Source organism: Dioscorea cayenensis, chromosome 20, assembly GCF_009730915.1.
Source record: "Dioscorea cayenensis subsp. rotundata cultivar TDr96_F1 chromosome 20, TDr96_F1_v2_PseudoChromosome.rev07_lg8_w22 25.fasta, whole genome shotgun sequence".
NCBI lineage: Eukaryota > Viridiplantae > Streptophyta > Magnoliopsida > Dioscoreales > Dioscoreaceae > Dioscorea > Dioscorea cayenensis.
In genome coordinates this window covers 19063321-19073333 of record NC_052490.1, presented here as the reverse complement: position 1 = coordinate 19073333, position 10013 = coordinate 19063321, and the positions used below count along the sequence as shown (strand labels likewise).

The 10013-nt window shown below is 41.5% G+C and overlaps 1 non-coding gene across 1 annotated transcript; it reads left to right on the top strand.

Moving 5' to 3' along the window:
* The first annotated feature begins 2375 nt into the window (after nucleotides 1-2375).
* Nucleotides 2376-2482, top strand: LOC120252043. The gene has a single exon (XR_005533596.1). It is a non-coding gene; the product is annotated as a small nucleolar RNA R71 (small nucleolar RNA).
* The last annotated feature ends 7531 nt before the right edge of the window (nucleotides 2483-10013 follow it).

Genomic DNA, 10013 nt, shown 5'->3' with positions numbered 1-10013 from the left:
AATCACAGGGTCGCTCAAAGGGGCAAGTTCACACCCTTGTGTCTTCTCTGGATGAGCTCGCAATACAATCCCACCGGCGTGTGGAAATTCCACACGCCCGTGTGTGCTCTCTGGATGACCTGAAAAACTACGCATGCTCTACAGAAATTTTCTGAACATGTTACACATTCAGAGCCTGCTCTTTTATGCAACAAATACCAGTGACAAACAATAGAAACAAGCTCAAGCAAATGAATCTTCGCAAACTCCTCATGAAAACACACGATGATATAAAACTCCACCAAAATAACAGCAACACAACTAGTTCAAAATGAGGACACCAACACTCAACAAATTATTCGTGCAAAACTAACTACAACTAGCAAAAAGCAGATGAGCGCTTGGGTTTGCCTCTCAAGAAGCGCTTGTTTTTACGTCACTAAAGCTTAGCGTACCTCGTCTTACCTCATGGGGGTTCATAGATGAAGGTTACCCTCTTACCCATGGCTTGAAAGCATGATGAGCGAAGTCTCTTGAGCATAGAGGGTGAATTATCGGGCTTGGGACCACCTAGCAATGGTTCATGGAACTCACTCGGCTTACGCACACCTCCAATAGTCTTGGAGTGTTTCCGGTGGCGTCTCCTCACCCTCTTCATTTTCTGGATCATCTTCTTCAGGATCCCCGGTGTAGACGGTACTTCTTCATTAGAAACAAGCATCATTACTTCTTCAATCTCCTCCTCTTGGTCGAACAAACCCTCATATGTGTCCGGATTGAAAATTTCCTGCACATATTCATCAATAATCTCATCAGTAGTGTCTAGAAAATATAAAGTATCATCAAAGTCGAGAGAATGCCGCATGGCTTCAGTAAGGCGGTTTGTGAGCTTGTCATCTCCAACTCTCAACGTTAGCTCCTCGCCATCCATGTTAATCAATGCCTTGGAAGTTCGCAAGAACAGCCTACCAAGTATCAAGGGTACATCCACATCCTCATTGACATCTAGCACCACAAAGTCGACAGGAAATATGTACTTGTCCACCTTGACAAGCACATCTTCGATGATGCCCCTCAGATGTCGTACCGTTTGGTCCGCCAACTGTAAAGTCATCCGAGTAGGCTTAGGCTCTCCTAAGCCTAGTTTCGGAAAGAAGGTGCATGGCATGACATTGATGCTTGCCCCTGAATCTGCCAATGCCATCTCTTCACCTAAATTGCCAATGTTGCACGGAATGATGAAACTTCCCGGGTCTTTCTTCTTATTCGGCATGTTCCTTTGCAAGACCGCCGAGCAAGATGCATCTAGAATCACAGAAGCACTCTCCTCCAACTTCCTCTTGTTGGTCAACAAATCTTTCAAGAACTTAGCATTCTTAGGCATTTGAGCGAATGCTTCAACAAAAGGGGTATTGATGTGGAGTTGCTTGAATAGACTTAGGAACTTCTTGTATTGCTCATCCGCTTGGTCATTCTTCAACCTTGAGGGATAAGGAATTCTTGGCTTGAAGGGTGGAGGTGCCACCTCATTCTCTTTGCTTGTTCCTTCTTCAACCTCTATGACCTCGGGTGCATGTACATTGGTCTTCTCACTTGGAAGCTTACCTTCAACCTCACGACCACTTCTCAAAGTGATCGCCTTCACATGCTCTCTAGGATTCATCTCAGTATTGCTTGGTAAGCTTCCTTATGGTCTCTCTGCTAGAGACTTCGCAATTTGTCCAACTTGGTTCTCAAGATTGTGCAAGGACGCAGTGTGATTACGAAGTGTGGCCTCAACTGATTCAAACCTCAAATTTAAAGATTGCACAAATCTGGTTAAGGCCTTCTCAAAGTCGGTCATATGGGTCTCCAAACTAGAAACTCTGTTCTCAATGGTTCAGGCTTGTTGTTGTTGTTGGAAACCTGGCCGCCCCATGGCCTTCTGTGGACCTTGGTTGCTCCATGAAAAATTGGGATGATTCCTCCAACCCGAATTGTAGGTGTTGCTATATGGATTCCCTTGGTTTCTCATTGCATTCCCCACAAAATCAACCTTCTCGATTGAAGATACATCACCAATGAAAATCGGGCAATCGGAGGAAGCATGTCCTCCTCCGCATCCGCTACAAGTTGTCATGGCCGCCACTCTATTCGAAGTTAGAGCATCAAACTTCTTACTCAATGATTTGACTTGAGCCGCCAATGAAGTTATCGCATCTATCTCATGGAGCTCGGCCACTTTCTTTTTCTCTTTAACATTCCACTGGTAGCTATTTAGACCCATTTCTTCAATAAGTTGTCGGGCTTCATCGGGGGTCTTGCTACCTAAGGTACCTCCTGCTGCTGTGTCCAAAAGTTGCCGTGTACTCGGATTCAAACCGTTGTAAAAGGTCTGAATAATCATCCACTCCGGGAATCCGTGTTATGGGCATTTGCACAGGAGTTCCTTGAACCTTTCCTATGTCTCAAATAGAGACTCCAATTCTGACTGTACAAAGGATGAGATCTCATTCCTAAGCTTTGCCAATTTTTCGGGAGGGAAATAACGGCCAAGAAAAGCTTCTACCATCTCCTCCCATGTGGTGATCGAGGCTTTAGGTAATGAGTGTAGCCATTGCTTTGCTCTCCCCTTTAGGGAAAATGGGAAGCCTTTCAACTTGATGGCATCATCCGTCACTCTGTTTATCTTGAGCATATCATACACCTCGAGAAAGATCTCTATGTGACTGTTTGGATCCTCATTGGCCAAACCATTGAACTGTGTGGATTGCTGCAACATGTAGATGATTGCCTGCTTTACCTCAAAGTTCTGAGCTGTAATCGAGGGACGCACAATGCTCGATTGTGTTCCCAACACTGAAGGTCTAGCATAATCAGAGAGTATACTCTGCTGCTCATTTTTTTCTGCCATATTGTCTGAACCTTCAACTTCCAAATCAGCTAAATTAGACGGTTCTTCCACAGGTTCTCTCCCTCTTCTTCTGAGTGTTCTTTCAAGCTCGGGATCTCCTTCAATCAATATTGAGGGGTTCCCTCAGGTTATCAACCTGAAGCTGCACAAAGGAAAGAAAACAAATCAGAACAATGATAGAAAGAAGATGTGAAATAGAATAAATGGATGAATAGCTAAGAAAACAAAGCGCAAAGTATCTCTAAACGCCTACTCCCCGGCAACAACGCCAAACACTTGACAGGTGCTCCTCAAGTGCACGGAGTTGTCGAAGTAATAATTCCCCAGGTGAGTGAGGGTATCGTATCCACGGGGAGTAGGGAGTAAAAATACTTATATTGTCTCTTAGCTAAGTAAAAGATGAAATAGTGATTTGTGTGTCAAAAGATGTGAAATAACAAAAGTAAAATAAACAAGAGAGAAAGTACGAGTAAGGAGAAGGTAAGGCAATCGATAAAGATGGGGTATCCGGGTATTGCTCCCCCTAGGACAATAGTTTCAAGTGCAAGAATCCTCTATTATGCTTTCTAACTAATGCAATGGTGAGTCGTGGACATCCTTAACTACATGGTCCCAAACCTAAGGTCAACCATGCCTAACTCTACACATGTCCCGGAGAAGACATCGAACAATCACAACACCTCGCACTCACATAGAATTGCAATGAGTTCTGGGGATTCCAAGTGATACATCTCTTCCTAATTATAAACCTAACCCTTTGTTCCAGAAGAAAGGTCCCTAGCCACAATTAAGCCCTAGATGCTAAAATCACTTCAACGCTTCACTCCATTGCACTCGCAACTAAGCCCCAGCGGAGGGTCATCCCTTAGCCCATTCACTCTATTGTGGCCGCAAAGAACTCGAGGAATGGAGGTAGAATCTATCACGCCGGAGGAGGAAGGGGACGCTCCTGTACCTCTCGACTCACCCTCTCAACCCTCTCCAATCAAGCTTCGTCTAACTCTCGTGGTGTGTCACTCACTCACATGGGTAACCGTGTGAACTCTCAACCCTAGTGTTACTCTAAGGGAGTATTCAAACAACACACATTCAAGATTAGAACTCACAAACACATCAATTAATTGAAAGCATAATAAAGAGATTCAAAGAAACTAATACATCCTAGGGTTCATAAATACCCAAATACCCACTAGGAGTTTAGCTCTCCATGGAGTTTAATACAAATGATAATGAAATCAAGTGCAAAAGTAAACAATCCATAGGAAAACTCCCTCGATAGTCAGGTCGATGGTCTTGTGGAGAGTTCTCTACTCGTCGCAACGATCTCCTGATCTGGTATAAGATACGTCTCACCGAATCACTCCGACGGAGGCTCCCTTACCAACTGTCTTCCTAATGAGATGCGATGTCGGAGCCATAGAACCTCCTTCAAGACCTTGCCAATACCTCTCAAAACCCTAGCCACAGCCCTCTCTCAAGTTGAGGAAAAGATGGAGAAAAGGATAAAAGAGAAGATGCTGAAATATGGGCTGATTCGGTTTTAAATAGGGCTGGAATTTGGATCTCACATGCCCATGTGGATGCTCCACACGGCTCTGTGGAAATAATGCACGGGCGTGTGGAATTTCCGCATGCCCATGTGGCTTCTCTGTTTCACTGCTTCTTCGGCTGGCTGTCAACAAAACCTACTACAACCCCTAGCATGAAGTACTCCTGATTCCATGATTTCATCGAGGTAACGTAAACGGGCACACGTTCACGTCGTGGATCGCTTTGCTTCTTCAATTGTGGACAAGAGAGAAAGTATGAGTAAGGAGATGGTAAGGCAATCGATAAAGATGGGGTATCCGGGTATTGCTCCCCCTAGGACAATAGTTTCAAGTGCAAGAATCCTCTATTATGCTTTCTAACTAATGCAATGGTGAGTCGTGGACATCCTTAACTACATGGTCCCAAACCTAAGGTCAACCATGCCTAACTCTACACATGTCCCGGAGAAGACATCGAACAATCACAACACCTCGCACTCACATAGAATTGCAATGAGTTCTGGGGATTCCAAGTGATAAATCTCTTCCTAATTATAAACCTAACCCTTTGGTCCAGAAGAAAGGTCCCTAGCCACAATTAAGCCCTAGATGCTAAAATCACTTCAACGCTTCACTCCATTGCACTCGCAACTAAGCCCCAGCGGAGGGTCATCCCTTAGCCCATTCACTCTATTGTGGCCGCAAAGAACTCGAGGAACGGAGGTAGAATCTATCACGCCGGAGGAGGAAGGGGATGCTCCTGTACCTCTCGACTCACCCTCTCAACCCTCTCCAATCAAGCTTCGTCTAACTCTCGTGGTGTGTCACTCACTCACAAGGGTAACCGTGTGAACTCTCAACCCTAGTGTCACTCTAAGGGAGTATTCAAACAACAAGCATTCAAGATTGGAACTCACAAACACATCAATTAATTGAAAGCATAATAAAGAGATTCAAAGAACCTAATACATCCTAGGGTTCATAAATACCCAAATACCCACTAGGAGTTTAGCTCTCCATGGAGTTTAATACAAATGATAATGAAATCAAGTTCAAAAGTAAACAATCCATAGGAAAACTCCCTCGATAGTCAGGTCGATGGTCTTGTGGAGAGTCCTCTACTCATCGCAATGATCTCCTAATCTGGTATAAGATACGTCTCGCCGAATCACTCCGACGGAGGCTCCCTTACCAACCGTCTTCCTAATGAGATGCGATGTCGAAGCCATAGAACCTCCTTCAAGACCATGCCAACACCTCTCAAAATCCTAGCCACAGCCCTCTCTCAAGTTGGGGAAAAGATGGAGAAAAGGATAAAACAGAAGATGCTGAAATATGGGCTGATTCGGTTTTAAATAGGGCTGGAATTGGGATCTCACATGCCCATGTGGATGCTCCACACGGCTCTGTGGAAATAATGCACGGGCGTGTGGAATTTCCGCACGCCCGTGTGGCTTCTCTGTTTCGCTGCTTCTTCGGCTAGCTGTCAACAAAACCTACTACAACCCCTAGGATGAAGTACTCCTGATTCCATGATTTCATCGAGGTAACGTAAACGGGCACACGTTCACGTCGTGGATCGCTTTGCTTCTTCAACTGCGGACAAGTCAGTAGGGATCTTGTTCTATGTGCACAAATCAGAACGCTTAAGTGTGACTGCCCTTGTGCCCCTCCAAATGGTTGTGCTAACTGAAGTATGAGGAGGTTGGCACACACTCTCGCGTCTCGCATCCGACCTATGTCTACACGTTTAAACCTTAGCAAGATTTCCTCCAACATTGGTGCATTCACGGTCCACATTGGCTTCTTTCTTTAACATTCGTCTTCACAATGCAATCTACATAAAAGAACATAGATGCACACATTTTAATGCTAAAACCCGACAAAAGTAATGCAAATCATAGGGAAAGAATGCTTCGCATTCTTATCACACAAGCACTTATCACCCTAATACTAAGTTTTTTTTTTTATATGCCTCCTATTTTTGAATCAAAACCATAATCTTATGTTTCCTTTTGGGTCCTTTTGGGAATGTCTGATGTTTTTGAATCAAAATAATAATAATCCTATATTTTCTTCTTATAAGTTTCCATGTTTTTCAATCTAAACCCTAATCCTATGTTTTATTTTTGGAATGCCTCTATTTTTGAATCAAAACCATAATCTTAAATTTTCTTTTTGGATTGTCTCCTATCTTTCAATCAAAACCATACACCTATGTTTTCTTTTCAAAATGTCTCATATTTTTCGAATAAAACCTTTATCCTATGTTTTTTTCTTTTTGAAATGTCTACTATTTTATAATCAAAACACAAATCCTAAGTTTTCTTTTCGTATTGCCTCCTATTTTTGAATAAAAATATTAATCCTATGGTTTCTTTTCAAAATGTCTATTATTTTTGAATTAAAACAATGCTCCTATGTTTTCTTATAGTCATGTTTCATGCTTTTCTATCAAAACACTAATCCTATGTTTTCTTATAGTAATGTGCCAAATTTTTCAATCAAAACCCTAATCCTATCATTTATTTTTGGAATGACTAATATATTTGAATCAAAAACCTAGTCCTATGTTTTGTTTTCTTAATGTCACCTATTTATCAGTTTTGAATCGAAACCGTAATCCTATGTTTAATTTTTAGAATGTCTCCTATTTTTCAATCAAAACATAATTCTATTTTTTTTTTTTGAATGTGTCCTATTTTTTAATAAAAAAACTAATCATATGTTTTTTTTTGTAATGCCTCCTATTCATTAATAAAAATCCTAATCTTATCTTTTATTTTAGAGATGTCTACTATTTTTTAATCAAAACAATTATGGTTTGCTTTTTTTTTTTGTGGTAACGTCTCATATTTTTCTATCTAAATCATAACCTATGTTGTCTTTATAGAGTGACTAATATTTTTGAATGAAAACCCAAATATTATGTTTTCTTTTGGAAATGTCTGTTATTTTTTAATTAAAACCCTAATCCTATGTTTTCTTTTTTTAATCAAAACCCTAAAATTATGTTTTTCCTATAGTAATGTATCATAGTTTTCAATTGATGTGTTCTCCGCTAGTATACGGGTCACATACAAGTAATACAGTGGTGCACCATGAGGGCTACGGTTGTCAAACCACAGGGACTAGACTCAAAGTACTGACTTATCACTGATCTCTAGTTAACTTAAAATTAAAGATTAGATTAATAACAAGAAATAAAGTTATAAAAGAAGAAGGAAAAGAACATGTGTTGATATTAGGCAGTTTGGATTGACAGTCAACAACAAGAGAACATGTGATAAGTGCTTGTGAGATAAGAATACAAAGTGTTCTTTCCTTACGATGAGCATTACTTTTATCAGGTTTTAAAGCTAATATGTGTGTATTTATGATACTTTTATGCAGGTACGGTTGTGATGCCGAATATTAGACAAAGAAGTCAATGTGGATCGTATTTACACCATTTGGAGGAAATCTTGAGAAGGTTCAACCGCGAAGACATAAGTCGGGTTCAAGATGCGAGAATGTGTGCCAACCTCCTTGTATTCAAGTCAAAACAATGATTTGGAGGTGCACAAGGGCAGTTACATTTAAGCGTTCTGGCTTGTGCATGTATAACAAGATATCCACCAATATGTCCGGTATTGAAGAAGCAAAGCGATCTACGACGTAAACGTGTGCCCATTTATGTTACCTCAATGAAAGCATGGATTTGGGAGTGTTTCGGCCGGTACTGTAGTAGGCTACTGTAGAAAATCTTGAGATAGGGCTTCGGTTAAGGTTTTGAGAGGTATTGGCTAGGGGTTTTGGAGGTTCTACAGCTCCAACATCACGCTCCGTTTGGAAGAAGGTTCGTGGGAGAGATTTCATCGGCACCTATCCGGCGAGGTGAATCCTATACTGAATAAAGGAACCCTTGGATGACGAGTAGAGGACTCTCCATAAGACCATCATCACGATTATCAAGGGGTTTTCTCTATGGATTGTTTGCTTTTACATTTGATTTCATTATCATCTGTATTGTGCTCCATGGAGAGCAAAACCCCCTAGTGGGTACTTGGATGTGTGAACCCTAGGATGTATTCGTTTCTTTGAACCTCTTTATTATGCTTTCAATAATTGATGTTTTTATTGAGTTCCAATCTTGAATGCTTGATTGTATGAATTTTCCCTTAGATTGGCAGTAGGGTTGAAAGTTCTTGTTGGTAACCCTTGTGCGTGAGTGACACACCACAAGAGTTAGACAAAGCTAGATTGGAGAGGGTTGAGAGGATTAGTCGAGAGATACAGGAGCACCCTGTTTCCCCTCTGTTGTGATTGATTCAACCTCCATTCCTAGAGTTCTTTGTGGTCACAGTTGAGTGAATGGGCTAAGGGATAACCTTCCGCTGCTGCCTAGTTGCTAGTGTAATGGAGTGAAGCGTGAAGTGATCTTAGCATCTAGGGCTTAACTGTGGCTAGAGTCCTTCATATGGACCAAAGGGTTAGGTCTATAATTAGGAAGAGCTTTATCACTTGGAATCCCTAGAGCTCATTGCAATCCTTCTTACAAGAGCGAGGTTGAGAGATTATTCAATCTCTCCTCAGGGACATGTAGAGGGTTAGGCATGGGTGACGTTAGTGTTGGAACCATGTATTAAAGGATCGACACGACTCATAAACGCATTAGTTAGGAAGCATAATAGAGGATTCTTGCACGTGAAACGATTGTCATAGGCGGAGCATTATCCGGGTACCCCACTTATGCTGATTGCCTTACCTACTCCTTTACTTTTGCTCACTTTCTTATTCTTTTACTTTTGTTATCTTACATTTTATCTCAAATCACTATTCATCTTTTGCTTAGCTAAGAGGCAGTATAAGTATTTTTACTCCCTTTTCCCTGTGGATACGATACCCTACTAACCTGGGATTTTTTTACTTAGACAACTCCATGCACTTGCGGGGAGCCTGTCAAGTTTTTGGCGCCGTTGCTGGGGACTAGGCGTTTAGAGATACTTTGCACTTTGTTTTCTTAGCTATTTATTCATTCTACTTCACATTTTCTTTTCTCTATCATCTTTCTGATTTTGTTTTCTTTCTTGAGTGCAGCTTTACGTTCATGACCCGAAGAAACCCTTCGATACTAATTGAAGGAGATCCCGAGCTCGAACGTACACTTAGAAAAAAAAGGAAAGAACCTGTGGAAGAACCGTCCAATCTAGTTGATTTGGAAGTTGAAGGATCTGATAATATGGTAGAACAGAATGAGCAACAGAAAACATTATCTGATTATGTCAGACCATCAGTGTTGGGGACATAATCAAGTATTGTGCGTCCCCCTATCACAGCTCAGAACTTTGAGCTGAAGCCGGCATTCATCCATATGTTGCAGTAGTCCACACAATTTAATGGTTTGACCGATGAGGATACAAACAATCACATTAAGAGCTTTCTAGAGGTGTGTGATATGCTGAAGATTAACGAAGTATCGGATGATGCTATTAGACTGAGGGCTTTCCCATGTTCTCTCAAGGGAAAGAGCCAAGCAGTGACTTCATTCCTTGCCCAAGGCCTCCATCATGACTTGGAATGAGATGGTCAGAGCTTTCCTTATTAGATACTTTCCATCGGGGAAGTCAGCC